The 22,084-nt window shown below is 33.7% G+C and overlaps 1 protein-coding gene across 5 annotated transcripts in view; it reads left to right on the top strand.

Moving 5' to 3' along the window:
- Positions 1-22,084, top strand: part of ZBTB20 (zinc finger and BTB domain containing 20) — a 782,602-nt gene that overhangs the window by 151,551 nt on the left and 608,967 nt on the right. For all 5 annotated transcript variants that reach the window (XR_006384974.1, XM_044251429.1, XM_044251419.1 and 2 more), the window contains one exon: positions 5,433-5,484. The gene's annotated coding sequence lies outside the window, so the exon portion shown is untranslated. The remainder of the gene's footprint in view (positions 1-5,432; positions 5,485-22,084) is intronic.

Raw genomic sequence — 22,084 nt, 5'->3', positions numbered from 1 at the left:
TTGGAACTATTAACATTTTCCACAGTTTTGTAATTATATATTTCTTATGATATGCTTGGGAATAAAAACTTATATAAATACTCCAAAACCATTATTATATCCATCTCATTAATATAATTTAGTAGAGAATATTTCTATTCATTTTGTCCAAGTGTATTGTGGAATAAAGTATTTGAAAGAGAACAAGGGACAGTTGGAAAGAAGGGAATTTTACTGACCTCTGAAATCTTAAAAATGTGTTGCATTTCTCATGTACTATGCCAATGTTTAAACTCACATTAACTTTGATGTTTTTAATTGCTTTTATTGAAATGGCTCAATAGAATATTTTAAAATAATTGATTTATAGATTCCTAGAAAGGGTACACATTCCAGGCTCAAAAACTTTAAAGTTTTTAGTTGAAGGAGTTTAAGTAAATAATTCAGAAATGCATTCTGTTTACCTGTTAATAATTAAGCAGGTTAGACTGTGTACTTTTTATAGTCATTGAGTTTTAATTTATTTATTTGTTGGTGTGTTGGTTTTTAAGAATTTATTTAAGCCATTCTGCTATTGGGAAATAAAATCGAACAGAATAAAGCTGCACATAATAAAGGAAAGGGATTGGGTTACTTTTAAAGAGACAAGTGACAAAAAAAGAAATTGACTGGATTTTAGGATTAAAAGAAGTATTTAGTACATAATCTTTCTGAAGATTTGGAGGGGAAACTGAAATATCTAACAGCAAGTATGATGGAGTCAGTTGAACAGTCTTTTATTGTTGCCCTAGAGCCTGCTTCAGTGGAACTTGATTTGATCTTAGATGGCTTCATTATGGGGTTTGGCCAGGTTACTTTGATGGATTCTTGGAGAAGTCTACCATAGAGTTTATCAGATTCTCTGGTGCTTTAAAAACTCTGGTAATACCCAAAGCCAGAATGCATATCTTCGTTCTAAGAAGCACCATTATGGACTAGAACTGAATTGGTCTTTCCAGTCTTCGAGGGACTGCATCTTGTCCTCTTGACCATGTACGTGTATGTTCTTCCTGATGTTCCTTAAGAATTGTAAATCAGTTTTCATTTGCTGTTTTTGGTGAAATACAAACAAACTTCATATTTCAATTTTTATTTAATGACGACTTGTTTTATAATCATCAGTAGAGGATAGCCTTCAACACATTCTGTTTGTTTTGTTTTAAGGTATCATTTGTTGCTTTTGATTTTTATTTATTTGAAATTTTAACTATAATGGTCCTATCACTGAAATTGATGCATGTTCTATTTGCTTTCTCTTATAATAAATAGTATGCTTACTATATAAATATAACCTCTAACTTCTTAAGTTTTCTACATTCCAGGCTGTGCATTTCTTTGAAAATTTATTTAAAGATGTGATCGATTAAAATCTGACTCCTAGGAATCTAAGAAATACCGTTATAGGTGGTTGCTGTTTCTGTTTGTTTTTGGAAAATCTTAGTTTTCTTTCTTTTCTTTTTTAAAATTTTCTTTATTCTGTCTTCCTTCTCTCCTTGCTCCATCTTCTTTCCTTCCTTCCTCTTTTATTTTATTCTTTTCAATAGAAGTGCCTTTCAAAAATAGGGACAGATAGATCTTTTCAACTGGCTTTCTTAACATTCAGGAAATCTAGTAATATATCATCTAATCTTTTTTCTGCAACATAGACTAGCTCTTGTTTTAGTGACTTTAATGTTTATAAAAAGTAATTTGTGTTTATTGTAGAAAATTTGGAAGGAAATCACAAGAAGAAAAATATCTGCCATAACCTTAGTATCTGAGATTAGTGCTAGGAATAATTTAGTATATAGATTCTTACATGATTTTTCTAATGCATACATGTTTTTTCTGATACATAGATAGACACATGCATACAGATCTACATATATTCACAGAACCAAACATTGTGTATAGTCTATATATATATCACAAAATTACTAAAAAATTATTATTAATATTTTGCAACCTGCTTTTTAAGCTTAATGATGCTTTATAAATTTTCACTTACTGTATTTTATGAAAGCTCATAGTTATACCAGATGTCATTTATTTAACCAGTTCACTGTTTGGAATATTTAGGCTATTTTAATTTGCATTCCTTTCAGTACAGATTAATTATTACAGAATATTCATTACAGATAATTATCTATTGCAGATTAATATTGTTTTATATGTATCTTAGTTTGCATTTCTTCTATTCTGAATTGCCTATTCATTTGAAAAAGATGAGATCTTTGTTTTGTTTATTTATAGATTAATAATTCTATGATGTCCTATACATTAAAAATATTTATGTGTTTCATTGTTGGCCTCATATTCAACATATTTTTTGACTGAAAAATTTTTAAGTAATTTTTAAGATTCATAAATCTTAATGATTGTTTATATTCTACTACTGTCTATGTGGCTTAAAAGGCATTCTCACCTTGAAATTCAGAAAATTATATACATAGGTTTTCTAATAGATCTTTGATTAGTTATTATATTCAGATGTATCAATTTGCTTTATTTTTGGTGCCTGATAAGAGGTATGAGAACAAAAAAAATTATTTTATTACATAATTAGTCTCAGTGCCGTGAAAATGCTACCTATAATACTTAACCCATATTAGAGTCCCTGTGGTCTGTTCTACTGATTGGTTCTTCCAACTGCCAATACCACACCATTAGCTATATTTCAGTTTTTGGTGAAAACTAACCTTGTTTTTTGCTGCAAGGTCAAAAATCAATACTTATATTTTTTTCTGTTATAATCTCCGATTTGGTTTATTTATTTTTTTAAATTTGAACTAAAAAAAAAGCATTTGAACTATTAACGATAATTTTAGTTCATCTTAGTTCAACAAAGACTTACTGAATGTTTGTTATACACCAGTCCCTGTGCTTGTATTAGGAACACTGAAATGAATTGGAAACTGTGTGGTAGAATCTTTGTGCTAGAAAAATATATTAATCTGATGGAGGCAGACAGAGTGTGTAAATGGTCAAGATAGTGGCCTAATATTGGTAATTTTATTTTTTTCTGATTCTTTTTTACCTTTTTTAAATCTACAACTTAATTGACTCTAGTCATTTTTTTATCTTTTCTATCTTTCCTTTAAACCCAGAGAAGATTAGATGATATTGATTTAACAGATTGTCTCAGACATATGAAATATGATGACATTTTTCATATTCATATAGTCTGTTGACTTTTTCTAACTAATGAACTGATAATTGTGTCTTCCTATTTTCAGTTATGTACATTTTTATTGAATATTTGCTAAGCACTATTTAAGGAGCCACAGGGAAAGGAAAATGAATGTCTTTAACAAATTTACATTTTAGTGGGGGAAATTCATTATTTATAAAATAATAGCAATATAATAAAATAATACATATTGAGAGTATTGTTTGCTGTGTACATTGTACAAAGCAAAGTAATATATATTAACTCGTTTACCTCTTATAATAGTCCATCTAGTCCCCTAGATACTTTTTGTTCTAGATACTTTTTTGACTCTTTCACTTCATGCACACTTGCCTTATTGTCACTTCCTCTGAGAAGCTTTCCTGTCCAAACCAATTTATAATATCCACCCATGTCATTCTCAGTGCCATTACCTTACTGTTGGCACTTATGGTACTAATTATATGACATAATAAGTTCAACAACCTACATGCTTATTGTTTGTTTTCCACTACTAGAATGAGTATTGAATGGCAGACTAAACAATGGGTTGTAGAAGTTTGTAGTTGTGAAAGAGGAAAGTATAGTATATAAAATTTAATTTCACTAAGTCTGAATTTCTTTATATGTAAATGGATGCAGACTTAGTGCTTGTCTTAGAGTTGTTCAGGTTGTTCATTCTTTCATTCAATAAATATTCATTGATCTTAGTATATGGCAGACACTCTTCATGAAATTGGGAATACAGTGGAAAAAAACAATGTCTGCCCTTATGGCACTGCCATTCTACTGGGGGAGATAAAGATAAATAAAAATTACTTTTATAATATATCATGTAATGGCCAAATTAATTTTCTCCAAATTAAATTTCTCTACCTCATCCCCATAATCTGAACATTGTTTTTCTATTTCTAGTTATTGTCTGTTTATCAATGATTAAGAGTTCTAATCAACTCCTAGAAGATTTTGATTTTCTCAAGTTTGATGTTGCAGAGTAAATGTATATTACTCATGTATTCTGACTATAACAGGACTTGCACCTTCCTTTCCTCAATCCCATTTACTAGTACAGCTTAAACTTGGGTTTGTTTTGGTTTACTGGTATAGTTTGCTGTTTGATTCTTTGTTTTCCCTTCCTAAAATATTATTTATGCATATTAAAGATCCAATCAATTAAAATCCTTAGATTTTTTTTTTTTTTTTTACTGTAGATGCACTAGCTGATGAGATTGGCTTTTGTTTATGTATGTGTTTCCATTAGTCAAACTGCTTTTGAGATTTTGAATGGCTGAATCTCTGTGGAGATTATTAGTAAATATGACATTAAGGTCATCATTGAAATTTCATAGCAAATTTAGAGGGATAACTTTCCAAGGACATAAAATACCAAATTCAATTTTTAAGAAGAGAATTGTTTCTAGTTAATTTTTTTATATTGAAACTCACCAAATTGGGTTTAAAGGTACTTCAACATCCTGCCTACTTTACTGCTCCCAGTACTAGCTTTGAGTATATACTATCAAATACATGTGAATAAAAAAAGAATTTAAAAGTGACTCATCCATTTGTTTGACATTCTTGCCTCCAAATCTGAGTAGGACCCTACAATAATAGCCTTGCTTGCTGAGACAGGAAACATAAAGCCATGTTCTAATGTCAGTGCATTACTTACTGGATCCCAGTTTGAGCTATATTGAACGTGTTACCCTCTGCTCCCTATTTCTTTCCATCAATTTACTTTTCATTTTCTGCATTATCTTCCTTTATGCAAATCTCTTTAACCTCACTCATTATTTTGTGGATAGGACCTGTGTTTTATGTTTTTATTTTTCCTAACTCATCAGTACTTACCAGTATATTATACACAGTAGATCTTTGCAAAATCTCTGATAATTAAGAATAGACAAAGACATGGGATAAATCTATTTGGGATTATTTTTTTTTCAATTGCAAAAATAAATGTAAAAACTTTGTGTAAATTAAGAAAGCTTCTGATAGTACTGTAATAAATATCCTGGTCTACATCTAAACCCTGTTCACATAGTGATTTAAATCATATATTTGTGTCATACTTTACTATGTACTTGTACTGCATATACAGAAATGAATGTGGTAGTCTTTTTATTTTTTTCTTTTGAAAACTGTAGATACTAGTTGACACACACAAACCCAGCTACCTACTTTTCACGACGAGTTATAGACATGCTATGGAAATGTTAATTGCTTCCTTGGAAGATTTCTAATTTTAAGTATTTCCTTTTTACAGTCACACAAAAAGAAGTATTAAGGATTACCCTTTGAGACTCTGAAGACTGAAGGTAATGTCCAGTGATATTTTCTTGAAAGGCTTTTGTCTTCTTGAAAAGTTTCATAATATTTAAGGCCTTGGCTTTACTGCCTCAGGTGTTTATTGCCCTTTAACACATTAAATATCTTTTTCTGTGTCTACCTAAAAAAAATCTGAAATTATAAATCAAAAAAGAAGAACCCTAACGTCATGTAAGAATGTTTCAGTCTAACTGGGTTTTGCTGTACTTCTTTCTTCTATATGGAAATTATTAGGGCCCTTCCCTATTTTTTAAATCAGTTTGGAACTCTTCTGATTTTATACCTTGCCCTTTTCTTAAATAGACATATTGACTCAAAGCCAAAAAGTCAGCATCCATTCCTCCTCAGGAAGAGCTTTACAACTAACTATACAAGATAAAAATGCATTGGTTACAAGCAAAAAACCATGCAGGAAATCATTCAGATGAGATTTCATGGCTACTTGTAGTCAAAAGTCCAGAATCTCAGGCAAGACATATACAATAGTCTTGTGTTGCTGCATTGTGTATAAAGAGCTCATAGGGATTGAAGAACGTTTCTGAGACAAGAGGGGGCTATAATTACTTTGCTTCTTACATGCATGGTTAGATCTTCCAGCGAGAATAACGTGGTAGGGTAATTTATTATAGAAGAGTAAATCACAGATTACATTGGAGGGGGATGGGGTGCTGATCCAACCATCAGTTTTGTGAATACATACACTTAAGCATGTGTGATAGCTTGTTTTTAATTTCTTTACACCAGTGCACACCTCAAACATTCCGTTTAGCAGTGGGATATGCAAATTGTTCCAAATGCAGCAGCAGTACTTTCACCTGAATGTCAAAACTGTCAGAGAGCTTTAAATCAAATCTTTATAACATTTTTTAAAAACCAGCCAGCCCAAGATTGAGGCACCTAACTCCCTGAAAAAACTTGATTCCCATGCTTTCAAAATGCTCCAGTATGTCAACAGGGTAATGTCAAAGTTCTAATTCACCTGCTTTCTAATTTTAACCTTTTAAGGATTTTATTTTATTTTGCTTAATTACGATATTTTCTACAAATTAATGATAAATGCCTTGATTAATAAAACCAAATGTCAGAGAAAATGACAACTTGATGAAAAATTAATACTCGGCAATATTTTAAGGTACAGAAGTACTAAAGATGTACTCTTAAACCTCATACTTCATCAGCTCTTTTTGAAGGTGGGTAACAGCATTATTCTTTTTTTTTTTTTTTTTTTTGAGAATACTGATTAAGAGCCATACTCTTTTTTTTTTTTTTTAAGATTTTATTTATTTATTTGACAGAGAGAGATCACAAGTAGGCAGAGAGGCAGGCAGAGAGAGAGAGGAGGAAGCAGGCTCCCTGCGGAGCAGAGAGCCGGATGTGGGACTCGATCCCAGGCCCCTGAGATCATGATCTGAGCTGAAGGCAGCGGCTTAACCCACTGAGCCACCCAGGCGCCCCTAACAGCATTATTTTTGCACAGAAGTTTCCATAGCCACATGTGTAGATGCATTTTAGCAATATAGTTCTCAGCTATTGTTTTACTACTAGCTATTATAGATAGAAATATATTCATAATTTTTAGTCTCTCCTTTTTCTCATGATATTTTTATTTTTATTTCACAAAATCAAGGTAAACTATATTTTAGGTTGTTTCTAGAGATGAGGCTACTGTATTGAGTATCCAGATAACAACCTGTGTGTGTGTGTGTGTGTGTATGTATGTATTTCAAGAGATCTCATGTTATAAAATGTAGTAGTTTGCAACTGGATATCTGTTAGACTGTTAATTAATCTGGTTATGAATATTTCAGCTGGAATATCTAAAAATTATTCAGTAGAAGTATTAAATACAGAGAGGGAGCACCTCTATTTCAAAGGGAAATAGACTTTAATATGGGGATTTACGTTTTCTCAATGTTTTTTTCCTGAGTTTTCATTAAAAGACCTGAATAGCAATGAAGAATAGTAATTTGCTTTTTTCCTATAAACTCTTGGTTAGATTTAAAAAAACCTAAAGATCAAGAAATGTGACTATTTTCCCTTTACTGACGGTCATGGAGTTAAAAAAATTTTAAAGATTCTGTATATTTTTCCATCTTCACAAACATCAGGATAACTTTTTGATATGAATGCTTAATTATTTGATTAAATGTACTATGCAGGAATTATAGTCTGTGTTGTTTTTTTATTTTCATATTTCATAGATGAAGCTGCCAACCAAATGAGGGAAGGCACAATGGCTTCTTCTGTGTTGTGCTTTTGTTTGGTTTGGTTGTTAAGGGATAAATAGACCCACATAATGCACTGTCAGTGAAATGGACACACTTTGACCATCTGTTCATATAATGACATGATGGCCATACCTATCAACAGAAATTTCTGCCAACTAATGTTAAAATCACTTTTTTTTTTTTTTTTTTGGTAATATGCTGGGAATTTCTAGATAGTTGTTTCAGGCATGTTATGCATAGTGAGATATATAGAGGTAAATGTTGGTCAACATCTTATAAACACAATTATGCTAATCTCAAGGAGAAGCATTCTGTCAGTGGAGATTTCTGGTACTATTTAAAATTGGAGATGGATTGTGCTGAATCTTCTTTAGTTGGCTATAGGTTTCATTGTTTTTGTGTATTGTCTGGTTCCAGACATCCAGTTTGTACTTGCCAAGCTGCTTGATGAGTAGGGGCCACCAACATTGCTTACATACCTGCTATGAATAATAGATTTTTCAGCTAGTTAATCATTGCATTGTAACTATCTCTGTTCCTTCTTAGCTGATCACTGCCCAGAGAAGTTTAAGTTCCCCTGTAGCACAAAGCTTCTATTATGTTTCTATACCTGCATTTATTTGTATACCAAAGCATCTATTATTCTTTTTTTCAAATACTGGTAAATAAGATATGCCACACTTCTTTGCCAATTCATCAACTACATATTAAACAATGTACTTCCCTCCCTCCTTGTTAATTATATCCATCTGCCTTTTACCAATTTACTTCCATATACAAACCAATTAACTTTTATTCATTAGTTCCAGGATTTGGTCAAGGAAATACTAACACCTACATCACAATTCACAGCTTTAAAAGTTTCTCATTGAAATTTTAGTTATTTGAGTCAGTATTGTAAGAGAATATCATCATTTTCCCCAAAATGTTGATGAATAAAGGAGGTAGACTGAAACCCAAAATAGTCTTAAAAGACTTTTTGCTTCATGTGACACTGTTTGATCACAGAAATGAGGACAACTGACCAAACCTTATACAGTTAGATTCTTTAGTTTTGGGAAGTTGGAGTTGATTTTTTAAACTTCATGCTGGTGTGAACACACAATGACCAGTAGTGTTCTTTGAAGAATCTAAACCTTATGGAAAATTAAACCTGCTACACTATCTCTGATCCAACAGGGGGGGAAAAAAAAACCCTAAAAATAAATGTTTTCTAATGGACTTAATATACATAAATTTCCAGGTTGAGTACTTATAATTTCACCATAACCTTCTCTCTAAATGATTTTTTAGTCCTTTTGGAAACTGCATTCTCACCTTTAAGCTCACATTTTACTTTGCAAGCTCAAGTAATTGAGACCTTACTGGTTTGAAAAGATTAAGGCAGCTTCCAGAGTTGCCTACTGTATAACTTAAGTACCAGTAGAATGATCAGTTTCTCTCAATAGGATTCATTTACCTTCATTTCCTTTGCAAGCTTGTGTTTATTAATGAATAAACTACACTCATGAAACACACTGCTAAATAGATCAATCAAAAGATATCAAGAAAACCATGAACATTGGCCAAGATATATAGGGGATTTCTGTTTCCTGCCTAAATGCTGCTTTCATTCTTCCTCCCTATCTACCATCCCCCTAATATCCAGGTCTCTCTTTGTATCCTTTATTGATGACAAGATGTTTTTTATTCCTCTAATGAAGTGGGAAACAGATTTACATGCTTTCTTCTTGGGATTAGATTACTTATTGTAGTACTGCTCAACGTATCTTTGTAATACTCCCCAACCTCTACCCACAACTAATTAGTGACTTTCAGAATTAGGGAAAATCTTGGTTGTGTGGTGGCTCTATATTTACCAGTGATCAAGGAAGTGTTACTAATACACTTGTCAGTATTAAAAAAGAATTAAGTAAATAAAGGGCCAGATGGCCAAGCCCAGGACCTATCAAGAACCCAGTATGTGTGGGCTGGTCCAATGGAATAACAGAAGTGTATTACCAGGCTAAGTGGAATCAGAGATAGGCTTTCACTTACAAGAAAAAGCATATTTTTCAAATGAGTTTTCTTATGATAATAGTGATTTACATGTCCAGACCTCATTTGTACCAGTAACAATTAAAAGCCTATATTTCCCTTTATATCAAGAGACAGGAGTGTTTATGTGTATCAGAAAAGTCTCTTGGAATAGGACATAGTGGCATCAAAGTAATGCAGTTACCATGTAAGCATTTTTGCTGGTTCAGAGAATTATTCTGCTTTGTTCTCTCACGAAATCCTATGTGTTTACTGTTATGACTTACTTATTACATTTTATTTTAACTGAATATTTGTCTCTTCCAATAGACTCAACTATGGCTTATGATATAAGGAACCTGGTTATGTAGAGGTTGTTGTAGTGAATGGCCAGATGAGGGACTAGTAAATATTCTCTAAGTGTTTTCTTACAATAATAGCATTACAGTAGGGGCACTTGGGTGGCTCAGTGTGTTAAAGCCTCTGCCTTCGGCTCAGGTCATGATCCCAGGGTCCTGGGATCGAGCCCTGCATCGGGAATCTCTGCTCAGCAGGGAGCCTGCTTCCTCCTCTCTCTCTGCCTACCTCTGCCTACTTGTTATCTCTGTCAAATAAATAAAATCTTCAAAAAAATTTTTTAAAAAAGAGCATTACAGTAGTGGTTATAGTAAGATTAACTTAAAGAAATTGTGAAAATAAATTCCCTTCCTTTCTTATGACTTAATTTTCTTTACATGTATACATACATAAATATCTTATTTCCTACTGTAATTTCCATTTTCATTTATTTTCTTTTATCTTGCAAGTATGTACTTTCGGAAGACATTTTAAATCTTTGTGATTTCTGGGATAGATCGATGGATCAGAGAATTGCTGGGTAGGTAAACTGACTAAAGAGAATGTACATTTTTTGAGGGGAGCCTGGGTGGCTCAGTCTATTAAGTGTCTGTCTTTGGCTCAGGTCATGATCCCAGGGTCCTGGGATTGAGCCCCTTGTTGGGTTCTCTGTCGTCAGGCTCTTTGCTCAGTGGGGAGCCTGCTTCTCCCTCTTCCTCTGCCTCCTTCCCCACTTGCTTCTGCTCTCTTTCTCTAATAAATAAATAAAATCTTAAAAAAGAAGAATGTACATTTTTTAAAAGATTTTACACCTCACGGCTTATACAAATAATGGAGAAAAGATTAGCTAACCGTGGGCCTTCCATCTTCTTTCTCGCCATGCCTTCTTTCCAAACTCCAGCAGATATTTAGTAGATGTCTGCTCTGCCAGCAACTTTCCAGGTGCTAGATATAATTTCTGAACAATAGAGACATAGCCCTTATTTTTGCGGGCCCTACTCTCTAATAGGAAAATATAATAAACATATAAATAAGCATTACAAACATAGATATATAATAAAATGGCATATTTTCCTGGATTTCTCAATTCTGGCATGAGTTAGGGAATTTATAGTGGAGAAATTATCTTCAATGACCTGCCATATTAAGAATCGTAGATCACTTCTAGATTTTAAAAATGCACGCTGGCCAAATTATTTCAGATTATGTTTCATGGGGTGGGTGGCCTTGGGATGAAGATAGATAAAGCAATACTTGCTTTCAAGGTGAATCAGAAAGAAACCAGCTTTGTAAACCTGGCTTACTAGATATGAGGTAAGTGACCTCAATGTGTTTCAGATCTCAGATTGAAAAATCATGGGAATTTTTTAAATGACAAAATATTATCTCTTGAAAAGATTGTTTATGAATAGTCCAGAGTTTACCTGTGAACTGGGTTGTAGTAAATAGTGATAAAGGAGTAGGTGATAGAAATGTATATTTTTCCTTTCGCTCTTTGGTGTGAAATATTTTTGTTTCTGATCAGATTGTTCATTATGTTCCCTTTGGATGTGTGGACTGTTCGGCATTCCAGACGTGCATGCTCATTCAAAGGCATTCCAAGTCATTATGCTGGACTTCAGCCTTGTTCAGTAAAAAGGCCATTTCCTCCATCAGCTGTCCACTTGGACATACATCCTTTTTACTCTCAAAAAGATTTTATATGCATTCAGAGTATATTAGATGGATTTGTCAAATTACTCACAGATAATCAGTTTTTTAAAGTTATCATTTGAGCTATGACCTCTCAAACTGTGAATTATAAGGTTTGACCCTTTGGTTCACTGTTTGACACAGCAGCCATTAATTACAGTTTTTAAAGGACATTTTATTTCAGTTAGAATTTGTGTTATGAAAACAGTTTAAGTATTTTTTTCCTTTAACTTTTAGGAATAAATGCTGAAGTGTAAATGTATGTATGTGTGTTTATATATATATATATATTTATCTATTGTATTTATTAAATATTATATATAAATATGTTATATATAATAGCTATTTCTTATATTTGACTATAAGTATTATATAGTATAATACTTATATAAGTATGTATATTATATATACACTTGACTACAGCATGCTTATGCAAGTTAGCTATTTCTTATATTTGACTATATAATACTTATAGTCAAATATAAGAAATAGCTAACTTGCATAAGCATGCTATAGTCAAGTGTATTTATGCATATTTTTACCACTACATTAAATCTGTTATACATACCCATAAAAATTTTTCTGTAATAACCTGTGATTTAAGACTAAGATCATTCTTATTTTATATAACTCTGCTATCAGGAGGAGAGTGACTTTTTAAATATGTTTATCAGGGTGACAGAGACTTTATTATTTTTGAATCTAAGCTTTTCACTTTTCCTTGACCAAGGGTAGACCTACCTATGAATGCCCAGTGTCTGATAGTAATTTGAAAGTCATCTAGATGGTTCAAAGTAGCATGATGAGGGAGAATATAAACTGGTCTGGTGCATTTCACAGATATGCGTAGCTTAAGGTACTGAAATGAAAAGGACATAGCAGAAAGGTCAGTTTAGGTAAATGCAGAAAGACATCCAGATGTATGGATTTTTTTTCTGATTAAGTATATAGCTTAGATTGTATTCTTTTCCTTTTAGACCCATTATTTGCGATTTTTAAGGAGATGTTTACCTCTATTTTCTAAAAGCCAAAGTAAAGGCAATATGTACTAACTAATTGTAGAATTCTTAACAAGACAGAAAATATCTCAAATTGTAGGGAAATTTTTATTTTATTAAGTACATTTAATCATTTTCAGATATCCCAGACTGTCCTGGGATATGAATCTACTAGCTCTTCCCCCCAGTAGCTTCTATTAATATATAATAAAACAATCTCTTAGATAGACACATTTTAGGAATTTTATTTTCTCATGGCAAAAAAATAATTCTTTGAACTAAATGTAAGGGCTTATAAATACATCATAGAGATTATGAAATTTGAAAATAGTTTTCAGAGATGAGTATGCTGAGAAAAATTCAGTTTAATTTTCAGGTTTTATACTGACCTCCTCCTTATTTGATGAAGATACCTATTCACCTTTTCTTATTCTTCCTATTACTTAAAAGCTAATACAGGATGACACTGAAAATTATTTTTAATTTGGTCCCAGTCTACTTCTTGAGCCCCTAATTTCCAAACTTCTTTCCCACTATTCCTATCTTGCCTCACCTTCTTTCCTTTAGCACACAACTCTTTCCACCCACACTGCACCATTGTTGTCTTCTTTTTTTTTTTTTTTAGATTTTTTATTTATTTATTTGACAGAGATCACAAGTAGGCAGAGAGGCAGGCAGAGAGAGATGAGGAAGCAGGCTTCCTGCTGAGCAGAGAGTCTGATGCAGGACTTGATCCCAGGACCCTGGGATCATGACCTGAGCCAAAGGCAGAGGCTTAACCCTCTGAGCCCCCAGATGCCCCCATTTGCTGTCTTCTTAACATACTTTGTCCTTCCATGTTTTATGCCTTTGCTCTTACACTTCAGTCAGCCCATTATGGCCTTCATGTGGCCCAGAAAACTGCTCTATTTATCCTCCAAGGCAGAATCAACCCGTCTTTCCTTAGTGTTTCCTTCACATTTGCTCATGTGACTATAACACTTACCACACTATACCATAGTTTTACTTGTGCCTGTCTCCTTTCCTAGATGGTAAGCTTCTTAAGGGAGGGAAATATGCCTTTTTCATCTTTGTGTTTGGCTCAGATCAGGTACTCAATAAATGCTTTTTGAATTGTCTGGTCTATCAATAGACTTAGAGAAACTATATCATCAATCGTATTCAGAATTTATCCACAACACAAACGCAGTAAAAAAGTGATCCTTTAAAAAATATGTGTATTAAATTTTCTTTGTGTCATTACATGATTTTCTTTAGGTCTCAGTCCTTGTTCTGGTACTTATTTCTGTAGCTCAGTAAGGGAACAAAAGTTGTGTCCTATATGCTGTAATAAAGTTAAGTACCATTTTAAGACAAAAGATGTTTATTAGGGGGAAAAAATAGGACAAGGGAGTGACTTGTCAAGGGAGTTTTAGATCTTCACAAGTGAAATAGCATGGAAATGGAAGGATTAATACAGAAAGTCTTAGGAGTGTTTAATACTCTAGAATTTTATACCTACCACTACTGATGATTATACTTAGTTTGAAACAGCTTTGTATATGTATAGACTTACCCAGGACCTGAAATTAGGCAATAATTAGCCTCTCAAATGGATCTGTTTGGAAAGCATTATAAAATAATAGCTCCCCTCCCAAAGAATGATGCTGCTGTGTTCAGGCTGCACTCATTTAATGGTGTCTCAGCTGAAACAGGTGCCTTACTTGCTTTGTTCTCCAGGAGCAGCTTTATAGATTTAAGCACTGAGTATACAGTACACAGTGGCACTATTAACAAATCAGAATGAGGCCAAGGGAAAACTCATCTAGGATCCACATACCTAAATGCAGTTAGTAAACAGAGACACTAACTCTCATTAAGCATAATTAAACCTAATATTGACTGTAAACTGTTACTTACCTTAAACTTCTCTGTAGAGAGTGTGGAAAGGGATTAACCTAGCAGATTGGGACATTAATTACTACCTCTTTCACATTAAAGTTACCATCAAGAAGGGCTATATTCATAAATAAAACATAGAAGGGATTGAGAGACTGAAAATATGTAAATTTACTTTATAAAAAGGAAAGAAAAGCCTAAATTAAAAAAAAATAATAAGAGAGCTGTGAGCGACGCCAACCCCAGCAAAATGGAACTCTGGCTAATTACTACAAAAAAAATAGGCTGAAATAATCACAGAAATGTGTCCTTGCCTTCTGACTGACAGAATCTGTTTCACAGGAGACTCTGTTAAGCTGAGTCCTCTTTTTTCATGCATAGCTTCCTCCACTGCTGAATCTAATGTGGGGTTTGAGGAGCCCGTGAAGGGACCTGGGAGAAATAGAATTTCTTTCCTTTTTTCCCCTAGTCATTAATAGCCCTTTATTTATGAAATTGATTATAATGATTGTATAAATATTGTTAGATTTGTCAGCGAGAAGGCGTAGTGCTTTTTTTGTTCGGTCAAAATGGTCTGGTAACTAGTCTCTTGCTACTATTTAATAATCTCCTTCTTGGGTGCAATCTAAAGAGTATGTTGTGAAGGATATAAAAATGTCAGCTAAATTTAAGATCGACTGTTAGGTTTTTATATTATACTGCTGCCCCAAGGGGGAGGCCAGGATCTGGGAGATAAGAATTTAAAGAGAAAAGCAAAGTAATGACAATACAAACTTACCTACCAGCCTTAGAATCGTCTTCAAAATCTACAGCCTGACTTGCTTGCCATGAATGTATTCTGATTTCTATTACCTGTTTCCTGTTTCCTTTCCAATAAAGATCCATATACTGTACTTATTTCTTCACCAGGGTGAGGTTCTAATTTTTAGAACTGAATCCATCCTCCAACTTTGCTTATTTAACATGTTAAGCTTCTAGCCAGATCCTAGTGCTGTCATGCTAAATTTTATCTTTCAGGTGCTCTTGAGCACCAGAGCAGTGTAGTAGTTGTGCATGGGAAAGAGAGAGCCTAGAAATTAAGTGTGGAGCTTGTGTTCATTTTAAGAGGATGTGAGGTTTAATTTTAGAATAAAACCCTTAATTTTTTCCCATGAATTTGAAGCTAGTTTCACAGCTCATGAGATGAACTAATGAAACAGAAATAATTAATGGACAAAAATCTATCCTTCATTTTCCCCATTGAACAAAAATTCACAAACTGGTTGGATGACAGAGGATGAACAAAAACAGTGAGAGTAAGAGTACTTCTATCCTCTGTTCTTGTAACAATCGTGACATTACGAAATAACCATAACAATGGCACTCTTATTAATCAGACATATTTATACAGAATTAGTGTTGGCTTCTGCTCTATATTACCTTTAGTTTTACATGAACTTTTATTATCTGTGCATATCAAAAAAGACATGGTGAATGAACAAAGAAGCCCTGTTATGAGACAAGTATTATTTGACATTTTGGGAAGCTCTTATTATAGGGTTTCCTCTTAAGTGAGAATAACGGGAAGGTTGTCATTAGTTGCACTATTACAGACACTCTGGATTGTTAAAAACAGAAATGGAGCCCACTTTTTTCCTTGAAGAAGATTCATCAGTTAGAACAGTTCGAATGATCCAAGACTTCTGTGACTTGTTCCACACCGCCCCCCCCCCCGCCAGTCTTCTCGTTTTAACATGTGAAACAATGATCCCAGAAGGCATCTCTTAAGATCTTTGTTTTTCCCTTGGTTTACAGAGCTAGTTGGCTGGATGCTTCTCTCTCTCTCTCTTTTTTTTAAAAGATGCATAACCAGTTCAGATTTCTGGAAAATCTTTGATTAAGCCAAAATGCAAACTCTTGCAAGGTCTATGGCCCTACGACAAACCAGATGCCTTTTATACTCTATCCTAAAAGAGGGAAGCTGTTAGTAAGTTTTTCTGAGGTATTCTCCCCATGCTTACAACAGGTCTGACTGGGAATTACGGTGAAAAAAAAAGCAGGTTTGTGGGTAATAAAGAATCTCCTCTTAAAATCATTGGGCCTGGACTTTTAGATTGATCCATGGTCATGGTTTTGTTTGGTTTGGTTTGGTTTTTGGTGTGTGTGTGTGTGTGTGTGTGTGTGTGTAGTGTGTGTGTGTGTTTGTTGTTGTTGCTGTTGTTTGTTTTTCCACAGCTTGGAATAAAAGTTTAAGTCCAAAGAATAAAAATATCACTGTTAAAAAGAGAATAGGTGAGTCACTACACTTGCAATACATCTGTTGCCTGAATAAGAACAACGATTCTGAAAGTGGAGGAAGTAGAGATCAAAATCACCACCCCTGGGGTCTTTTCAAATGACCCTTCCCCAATTTGACAATTATTGGTGTAGATACTTGTCTAAGAGCCAAGGATACTAGAAAACAGTTTGACCAACTGATAATTTTGCTGCTTTTATTCTTTTGAAGTTTAAATATAGAGAATAGAATAGAGATTTTATTATTGCAGAATTTCCCCCTACCCTACATCACCTCTTCCTGTCTTATGTTAACAGACATTGAGTTTGGGGGTTCAGGGAGAAAAACAACAAAACCCCTAATAACAGATAAAGCTCTAAGGAAGAAAAAAAAGCTGCTAATTTTGGGGTATTTAAACAGATGTAAAAGTAAACCAAGTTTTCTGAATGAGCCACAAAACAAACAAAAAACAAATAAACATTAAACTTCTCCTATTCAACCATCTATCCTGCAAAGCAATAGAACAGGCCAAAACTGTTTTGTAAGTTTTAAAACACTTTAACTGAATCCTTTTTAAAAAGTTGTTTACTTGCTTATTTGTTTTTAATTTCCAGTGTTGTCTATTATACATTTTCAATTGGATGTTAGAAAGATAGGCAAAGCAATTTAACTTGTGGCTATTCTACTAGCCCTAAGTAGGAGGATACTTAAAACCTGTTTAAAACAGGAAAGATCATCCTTGTCTGGAGTCAAGAGATTCTTTGGCTTTGAATACTAGAAATGGTTTCATTTTAGGGACATTCACCAAGCCATTTATTCAAGACAGGATCATTCTATATACTTTTTTTTTTTTTTTTTTTTTGCTTTTTATAAGGCACTTACTGCTTAAATAGCACTGGAAGATGGCTCGAAGCAGTATATATTTCCACATGTCTTAAATCCCCTACTAGATTATGAACTGTGGGAGCAAGGAATGTATTATTTATAACTTTATATCCTTGTTAGTGCTGTGGATATTGTAGGTTTGGAGTGCATTTTTAGGTGATTCTTTTTTTTAATGTGGACAAGCTGAGGTCAGTGAAGAGAGTCACCAAATTGAATGGTAATTCAGTGAACTTTTAAAATATCAGAAAGTGATTCATCTTACTTTTCAAATACATAAAATTTTCAAGGAGTTAAGTTCACCTGTGACCCACAAATCACTAGTTTCCCCTAGTTAGCCAATTATGTATTGCCTACTTATGACCTAATCTAAAGCTAGTTATACTTTGGGTTTGTACTATGTCCTTAGTAACAAATCCATCCTTTCATTCATTTAAAAACATTTATTAATGCTAACTATGTGTGAAGCATACAGATGAAAATACAGGATGTTTGCTGTCAAGACACCTATGGGCTCCTGGGGTCTCAAATACAAAAGAATTCTGTGAGTATTCATACCTTAAGAAGGTACTAAAAAGGTTACTATGGGAACATAGTAGGTCAAGGGAGAATTCATAAAGATAATACTGGAATGGAGATTTGAAAAGTGAATAGGCGTGTGATACATGAAGGTGGGCAGGGGTGGCAGTGGTGGGAAAGTGGTTGTATTGGAGAACATTCTAGGAAATGTTCTAGAAAACATTCTAGAAAACGTTAACATTCTAGAAAACGTTAACAGTGTACAAGAAAGCCTGGAGGAATATAAAAACCTGACTCATTTAACTTCATCTTTGGGTGGAAATAAGAAGTAAGGTTAGATGGGTAATTTTGGTCAGATTATAAAAAGCCATAAATCCTAAACTAAGGAGATTGAATTTTACCCTGTAACTGTTGGTGAGTCATTGGAAGATGAATGTAAGATAATATATTCACGAGGGTGGAGGTATAATCTATACCACATAATAATCAAATAGGTATGGAGGATGGCGGAGGGTGAGCCAGCTTCCCAGCTTTGGTGAATTTTAGTGTCATTTATAAAAAGATAGAAAATGCTGTTGGCTATTATTACCCCCTCTCTTTTCCCAACTACACTTAAATTTCACCAGACTTACATTTTTCCATTTTTCCATTACATTTTTCCATTTCCATTTCCTCACCAATATATTCACCAGATCAGATACTTGTCTGTATCCGAGATCTTTATCACTTTACCAAACTCTTATTGAGATCTCTTTGGACGTTTGATCTTGCTGCTCACTTCCTTCTTTTTGAAATGCTTTTTCTGGCCTTATTTTCCATGGCTTCGTGCCCTCCTGATTTTTTTTCCTATGCCTTTATTATTCCCTGATATCTCCTTTGTAGGCATATTCTCCCATATCCAGCTCTTATACGCTGGTAATCTTCAAGGTTAGATGCAAAGCACTTCTGTCGATGCCTAGCATTTTGGGTATCTTTGTAGCCACAACACATTGAGAGATGTTTAAAGCCTTTTTTGGAGGACCATATTACAAAGGTAATTTTTAAGTACATGTTATTTTATTCCTTATTATAAGTGATGTACAATATTCAACACATGCTGTAGGGGAAGTTATATGGTAACTTTGGTTTTAATTATACATCCTATAAAATCTTCCTGTTTTAACCTTAAGCAATGATTAATCCTCCTTGAATCTTAGTTTCTTAATCAGTATTATATGGGCAGCCATCCTAGCTCTTTAGATTTCATGATGCTGTGGTTGGTATTTTACAACTTGAAAAGGATAGTGAACTCGAAAGGATGTTCAGATGACACTTCGAATTCCATAGTCAAAGTTTATAAAATGTTCAACTGCCTTTTCCACATCTACATTTCACTCATTGTTTACTTTAAGATAATTCCATGCTTATGGAAATACATATTCTGAATTCCATGTTTACTTAAAAGCTCTTAGACAGTTTTTGCCATGACATTTATCAAAAGCTTTTTGACAATCTGAATAGATTGCGTATTCTGGTTACTGCACTTACAGATGCTTATTTAACCCCACAGGTAGCCCAGATATAAGATGTTCAATTAACCGCCTGGGGCTTAGGCTTTTGGGTGATCTTACCCTTTTATACATATTTTCCTTGTCTGTCTTTGGTTACCAATGTTGCTTTTATACTTCCTTTTTGTGACTGATTCGCATTGCCAGTGTTTTTTAGTACTCTGTGAAAATGGCCACTTTGAGGGCAGGTTAAGTTACATATTCAGGGCACAGTATTATCCTTGCTCAGTGCCCATTTGATGCTATTGATTTATCTACATCTAGCTTATTAATTAATTTTAGAATGACCTTTGTATTTGTTATTATTTGAATCTAGAATCTCCTAATTTGTGTGCTCAAAATGTATTTGAGGCATGGGAATCTCCTTAATGTTTTCCCACTAGGTATGTGTGTGTTTGGATGTACATACACAGATTTCTTTTGTTATTAATTTAGTAAAACTAATCTTCAAATGTTCCTACTTATTGATAGCTAATTTATTATTTTAGCATGCCAAAAAAAAAAAAAACACAAACTGAAACAATAACAAAAGAAAGCTTACTTGGTATTGGTATTGGTGTCTCTTGCAAATTTGGCCTCATTTTTCTTATTTGTTTACCTTACCCAACATCTAGCAGGTGTTTTTTTCTCCCTTAGGATAATTTTTATTACACACTCACAATGTGCAGTCTACCTGGATTATCCCCTTAGACCTTCTACTCTGTGGCCTTTTACTCATCTGAGCAATTTTTCCATTTGAAAAATAAATGATCTTTTCTCTCATATTTCTTTGTTCTTATCATTTAAGCATACAGTGTGATATTCTCCATTTCCATTTTTCTCTTCCTTTGTGCCCAGTTTTTGGTCCTTGACATTTTTATTGTATAAAAAAGTAAATGGTTGAGCGACTTGTGTGATTTTCTGTTGTAAAAATACTACTTTAAGGGTTGCTCTCTATCTCTAACTAATTGTCCATTAGTGCTCTTTAGCGGAAGTGAGAGATCAGTTTATCTTAGGTTCTGGAAGGAAAAGAGCTGAATAATTAAGAGTATTTATGACTTTTAGCTTATGGCCTCTTTAAATTATAGTTACACATAGTTTGGTCCCAAGCTTGCCAGAAATGGGAGAGTTTGTGAAAAAATTAAGTGCAAGTTTACCATTTCTGCTTAGTTTATAAATTCAGATTATTTCTCTTGATATTTTCAAAATGTCATTGCAAACTTAAAAATCTATAGAATAAAGACTTTATTCTGCTCTAAATAAGAAAAGTTCCCCCACTCAAGTTCAAACGTAAATATTGTGCTGCAGTACAATGCTACCTGCTGATTTAACCTTCATTTAAATTTTTTTTTTAATATTTTACTGTTCCTTGATCCTGTGGGTAAAGATAGCAGATGAAGCATTATGAGCTGTTTATCACTATCACACAAAGTCAGTCACAGGAAGTAAAAAAATATTACAATATAAATTCTTTAGACTAGAAACCATGGTTCCTCCATGGATCTTTTCTGTAGAAGGTCCACCAAAGAATAAATACTCAGTCAACGTAAATTGGTGGTAAAAAGTATTTGCCTCCATCAAAAAGGATGAATACCCAACTTTTGTAGCAACATGGATGGGACTGGAAGAGATTATGCTAAGTGAAATAAGTCAAGCAGAGAGAGTCAATTATCATATGGTTTCACTTATTTGTGGAGCATAACAAATATCATGGAGGACAAGGGGTGTTAGAGAGGAGAAGGGAGTTGGGGTAAATTGGAAGGGGAGGTGAATCACGAGAGACTATGGACTCTGAAAAACAATCTGAGGGGTTTGAAGTGGCGGGGGGGGGAGGTTGGGGTACCAGGTGGTGGGTATTATAGAGGGCATGGATTGCATGAAGCACTGGGTATGGTGAAAAATTAATGAATACTGTTTTTCTGAAAATAAATAAAGTGAAAAAATTTTTAAAAAATTTCTAGTTTCACTTTGAGAGGGAGCTTTTAAAATAACGAATCTTGGTTAACTTTGGGGAAAATCTCTTTCCTGAGATGGTACATATTGAAAAGCGCAGGTAGTTATGGAGGCATTCAAATAGAGATGGGTCATTTTTAGTACATTGTGTGGGGAGTGACATGCATGGAAGTCCATTAATAGCAATATATGTTGTGTTTCTTTCATTTTATTTTGCTAATGAATTTAGTATCAGATTGATGGGTGCTTGGAACAGAAGACAATTTGCAGAAGTAGGTAGAGCAGTGTACATATCCCACCTAAAGGCC

This window comes from Neovison vison, chromosome 6 (genome assembly GCF_020171115.1).
Source record: "Neovison vison isolate M4711 chromosome 6, ASM_NN_V1, whole genome shotgun sequence".
In the NCBI taxonomy this organism is placed as follows: domain Eukaryota; kingdom Metazoa; phylum Chordata; class Mammalia; order Carnivora; family Mustelidae; genus Neogale; species Neogale vison.
Note: the sequence above shows the minus strand (reverse complement) of the source record. Positions and strands in the feature narration are given on the sequence as shown.